Below are 6,008 nucleotides of genomic sequence, written 5' to 3'. Positions count from 1 at the left end.
CTGGTGTAGAAAGCCATATCTGAGAATCTGTCTGTGAAAATATCCATTAGAACAAAACAACAGTTGTGAGGTCATGATCTGTTTGAGCCACGTATAAGCATGGCCGATATCCCATATTGACAACAGTAAAGCCCAAAACTATTTTAACAACTAACTTTCCCATCCCATTCCCCAAACACCAGAGGACAACAACCGTGTGAGTTGGAAGTAGGGGAAATGTGCTTTATTGTGGTATATTCTAAACATACAAGGATGACCTTCCAGAGAAGAACTCTGAGAGTCAAATGGCTATGTTCCAAATAACAGCTCCATTTCTCCTATTTATAACTACCTCACAAAGCTTCATTAAGAATCCTTGTTCACAATGAACAGTCAGTTATGTCCTTGGTATGATCATTACTCTGGTTTTACAGTTTGGAGATCAATAAAGGACAATGTCTTATTTCTTGGTTGACAGGTACACCAAGTAGACTATATTCTCTCCATAACCTAAAAATACACTTTTGATCAAATCTGTAGACAGTCCCAAGCACCTTTCAGTGACCTTATATGGATGCCTAGTTAAATAAAGGTTACATTAAAATATAAAAAAATTAAACATAACAAAAAAGATAGAGTAGAGAGGCGCCGATGGCTCTAGGCTCTACTGAAGTAGTCCTAAACCCACTAAACCCAAACAAAAACAAAGAAGTCATTTCTCAAGGCTGACACAAGTCAGCTTTCCACATCACAACATTGAGCCACCATCCGGTTACATAAGGCTGCCCTGATCTCACCAACAGGACAGTGACTGTTGTTCTACAGTATCTATCAGGGTAATATTCCCCAGAGATTACCCCGGTCTGCATGAAGGACCTTGAAAAAAACAGACATTGTAGTAAAGTGTGCAGGCAAGCCTGTAGAAGTACACGTTTTAAACTATAATTCCTAGACAGCATTTAATGACATCCGGTTAGTTGGGAAGAAGACTTATTTGAGGAAACTTGCCAGACAATTGGAGTTGCCTGTGTTGAGTTTGATGCCTTTGAGCCAATTCTGTGTTAGTGAGACTGCCCTGACTCTGAGTTTGTGTACATTAGAATTCATCTCTTTTAGTCCTAAGTAATTAACAGGACAAAGTCTTTCAAAGGTTGTTTTAATCCCTGAATAAAGGACTAAGACGTTGTAATAAAACAGCACGGATAACTTATGGGGCATTTCCACCTGAGACTTACCCCACACCAGTGTGTGGAGCAAGCAGAATCAAACTTGGAGCAAGCAGAATCAAACTGGGAGCAAGCAGAATCAAACTTGGAGCAAGCAGAATCATACTCGGAGCAAGCAGAATCAAACTTGGAGCAAGCAGAATCAAACTTGGAGCAAGCAGAATCAAACTTGGAACAAGCAGAATCAAACTTGGAGTAAGCAGAATCAAACTTGGAGCAAGCAGAATTAAACTCGGAGCAAGCAGAATCAAACTTGGAGCAAGCAGAATCAAACTCGGAGCAAGCAGAATCAAACTCGGAGCAAGCAGAATCAAACTCGGAGCAAGCAGAATCAAACTCGGAGCAAGCAGAATCAAACTCGGAGCAAGCAGAATCAAACTCGGAGCAAGCAGAATCAAACTCGGAGCAAGCAGAATCAAACTCGGAGCAAGCAGAATCAAACTTGGAACAAGCAGAATCAAACTTGGAGCAAGCAGAATCAAACTTGGAGCAAGCAGAATCAAACTCGGAGCAAGCAGAATCAAACTTGGAGCAAGCAGAATCAAACTTGGAACAAGCAGAATCAAACTTGGAGCAAGCAGAATCAAACTTGGAGCAAGCAGAATCAAAGTCTGCGTAATCAAGACAGTTGCTTAGTAAGCAGGTGTTAAACCATAGAAGGAGTTAACCCATTTATGTAAATGCAGGCTGAAAAGTACCAGTGGCCTGAACTTGGCCCCAAGTCAGAGCAGGTTCGCTGAAGCCATGATCCAGTGAGACACTGGAGCCGTGCCTTGGAAGTAAAAAACAAAAGTTCGAGCATGAGGTAAGTTTCTTCCTGAGATAAGTCTCAGGTAGAAATTCACCACCAGAATGTGCTGGTTTCAGACAGTCCATGGTTGGTCTGTCTAGTTTCCTCATCATCATTTCCATCATGCACCAAAATGTTGAGAAGGTGTATGATCTGTGATATGTGCAGGCACGCAGTAGGTCCGAGACTCCTGCGCAGTTCCCTAAGGACTGCCACACAGAAAGAATATCAGCCCACAGCGAGAAGAACGAGATTGAACTTCACTCAACTTTCTAGAGCATTAGTCACCAACCGGTCAATCGCAATCACATTCCAAGTCGGTCGCCAAACACTTCTGTAAAAAACCCAATGATAAAGCCTTGTGTTCCTATTTGTTTTATTCATCCCGGGATGTTGGCGCCCAGTGCACCCGATTCAGCTACACTGTGTGGCGAACTGTTGCCATTTTGAACTATTTAATTTGTCTGAAGGTACAAACTCTGCCTTCCCGCTGGCCGAGAGAGCAAATCAAGTGCACTATAGGCCTACCGCTGGCCAATCAGATGGCTCAGATTACCATGTCTGCAGTAATGTAGCAGACATAAAAGAAAGCTACAACAAAGTTGATACTGTGAGATTTCAAAATGTTTAACCTGTTAGTCCACTAGGGGCATTATTTCATTTTTGGATAAAAAGACGTGCCCATTTTAAGCGCAATATTTTGTCACGAAAAGATGCTCGACTATGCTTGGAATTGATAGTTTTGGAAAGAAGACACTCTTACGTTTCCAGAACTGCAAAGATTTTCACTGTGAGTGCCTTATAACAAAAGCTTCAGGCAAAACCAAGATGTTTGAGCGACCAGGAAATGAACAGGATTTCTGAAGGTACGTTTTCCATGATCGCCTTATATGGCTGTGAATGCGACAGGAATGAACGGACACTTTCTAGCGTTTCCCCAAGGTGTCTGCAGCATTGTGACGTATTTGTAGGCATATCATTGGAAGATTGACCATAAGAGACTACAATTGCCAAGTGTCCCGCACGGTGTCTGCGTGGAAATTGGTGCGCAAAAGTCAGCTACCAGTATTTTTCCATCCGAATCAGAGAACTAAGAAGGCTTCTAGGACTGCCATTTCAATGAAGAGATATATGACAAAACACCTTGAGGATTGATTCAAACAACGTTTTCCATGTTTCAGTCGATATTATGGAGTTAATTCGGATCGACGTGTAGGTGACTGAATTTTTGGTTAGTTTCGGTAGCCAAATGCATAGTAACAAAACGGAACGATGTGTCCTACACAAGAATCTTTCAGGAAAAACTGGACATCTGCTATGTAACTGAGAGTCTCCTCATTGAAACATCTGAAGTTCTTCAAAGGTAAATTATTTTATTTGATCCCTTTGCTGTTTTTTGTGAATATGTTGCGTGCTAAATGCTAACGCTAAATGCTAAACTAGCTATCACCACTCTTACACAAATTATTGATTTTCTCTGGTTCTAAAGCATATTTTGAAAATCTGAGACGACAGGATTGTTAAGAAAAGGATACGCTTGAGAGCAGGCATATTTATTTCATTTCATTTGCGATTTTTAGAAATCGCTAACGTTGCGTTATGGTAATGAGCTTGAGGCTGTAGTAACGCGACCGCATGCGGGATGGGGCGGACTATGAGGTTAAAACCATGAGAGAGAGACGAATAGAGCAAAGATATGCTGTTTTTATGAGTGAGTTCATGTTGAAGTTCATACTCTTTGTATTCAACACTTTTATAAGCCATAAAATGTGTGTTCTTCCTATTTCCACTGAGCGCTACAACAAGCACTGCAGCAGTAATGATTGAGTGGGAAAGTGTATCGATAGGCTTGATGTTACGTTCCCCAGTTTCTGTGTTTTGGGTTTGTTTGTTTATATGTCTGTGTGCATTTCAGGAAATGGCTTCCTGAATTCCCCCAAGCAGCTGATTGGTCGGCCCCAGCAGATTGGAGCTCTGATCCCGCCCTCTCATCAGGGGATACAGTTGTCTGCAATTACCGACTCCTGCTTCAGCTTTAAAAGCCAGTGTTCCTTTGTTAGGAGAGAGAGCTTCTTGGTTTGTCCTGTGTTTCGTTGGTTTTCTGTTTAATTGTTGTGAAGTAGTTTGTAGCCGGTCCTGCAGACATATATGGATGTCAAATTGACTGTGTTTTTGATTATTGAAATTGTTCACTTTACATTAGTAATTATTCTGTTTTTGTTCCCAGGGGGGAAGGGGAAGGCACCTTGGGAGTGCTTAGGCAAGAGGCCTGCGGGCATACATACAGTGCCTTGCGAAAGTATTCGGCCCCCTTGAACTTTGCGACCTTTTGCCACATTTCAGGCTTCAAACATAAAGATATACACCTGTATTTTTTTGTGAAGAATCAACAACAAGTGGGACACAATCATGAAGTTGAATGACATTTATTGGATATTTCAAACTTTTTTAACAATTCAAAAACTGAAAAATTGGGCGTACAAAATTATTCAGCCCCTTTACTTTCAGTGCAGCAAACTCTCTCCAGAAGTTCAGTGAGGATCTCTGAATGATCCAATGTTGACCTAAATGACTAATGATGATAAATACAATCCACCTGTGTGTAATCAAGTCTCCGTATAAATGCACCTGCACTGTGATAGTCTCAGAGGTCCGTTAAAAGCGCAGAGAGCATCATGAAGAACAAGGAACACACCAGGCAGGTCCGAGATACTGTTGTGAAGAAGTTTAAAGCCGGATTTGGATACAAAAAGATTTCCCAAGCTTTAAACATCCCAAGGAGCACTGTGCAAGCGATAATATTGAAATGGAAGGAGTATCAGACCACTGCAAATCTACCAAGACCTGGCCGTCACTCTAAACCTTCAGCTCATACAAGGAGAAGACTGATCAGAGATGCAGCCAAGAGGCCCATGATCACTCTGGATGAACTGCAGAGATCTACAGCTGAGGTGGGAGACTCTGTCCATAGGTCAACAATCAGTCGTATATTGCACAAATCTGGCCTTTATGGAAGAGTGGCAAGAAGAAAGCCATTTCTTAAAGATATCCATAAAAGGTGTTGTTTAAAGTTTGCCACAAGCCACCTGGGAGACAAACCAAACATGTGGAAGAAGGTGCTCTGGTCAGATGAAACCAAAATTGAACTTTTTGGCAACAATGCAAAACGTTATGTTTGGCGTAAAAGCAACACAGCTCATCACCCTGAACACACCATCCCCACTGTCAAACATGGTTTGGGCCTGCTTTTCTTCAGCAGGGACAGGGAAGATGGTTAAAATTGATGGGAAGATGGATGGAGCCAAATACAGGACCATTCTGGAAGAAAACCTGATGGAGTCTGCAAAAGACCTGAGACTGGGACGGAGATTTGTCTTCCAACAAGACAATGATCCAAAACATAAAGCAAAATCTACAATGGAATGGTTCAAAAATAAACATATCCAGGTGTTAGAATGGCCAAGTCAAAGTCCAGACCTGAATCCAATCGAGAATCTGTGGAAAGAACTGAAAACTGCTGTTCACAAATGCTCTCCATCCAACCTCACTGAGCTTGAGCTGTTTTGCAAGGAGGAATGGGAAAAAATTTCAGTCTCTCGATGTGCAAATCTGATAGAGACATAACCCAAGCGACTTACAGCTGTAATCGCAGCAAAAGGTGGCGCTACAAAGTATTAACTTAAGGGGCTGAATAATTTTGCACGCCCAATTTTTCAGTTTTTGATTTGTTAAAAAAGTTTGAAATATCCAATAAATGTCGTTCCACTTCATGATTGTGTCCCACTTGTTGTTGATTCTTCACAAAAAAATACAGTTTTATATCTTTATGTTTGAAGCCTGAAATGTGGCAAAAGGTCGCAAAGTTCAAGGGGGCCGAATACTTTCGCAAGGCACTGTATACCCGTAGTATGTACTCTGTCTATGCACACTAGGTAAGACCTGGGCAGACCACCCCCTGTATTTTGGTTAGTGCGCCAGGTGGTATTAAGAATAAATAAGTAGTGGGTGGGTAG

The sequence above is a fragment of the Oncorhynchus keta genome, chromosome 21 (assembly GCF_023373465.1).
Source record: "Oncorhynchus keta strain PuntledgeMale-10-30-2019 chromosome 21, Oket_V2, whole genome shotgun sequence".
Taxonomy (NCBI): domain Eukaryota; kingdom Metazoa; phylum Chordata; class Actinopteri; order Salmoniformes; family Salmonidae; genus Oncorhynchus; species Oncorhynchus keta.
This window is presented reverse-complemented; position numbering follows the sequence as displayed.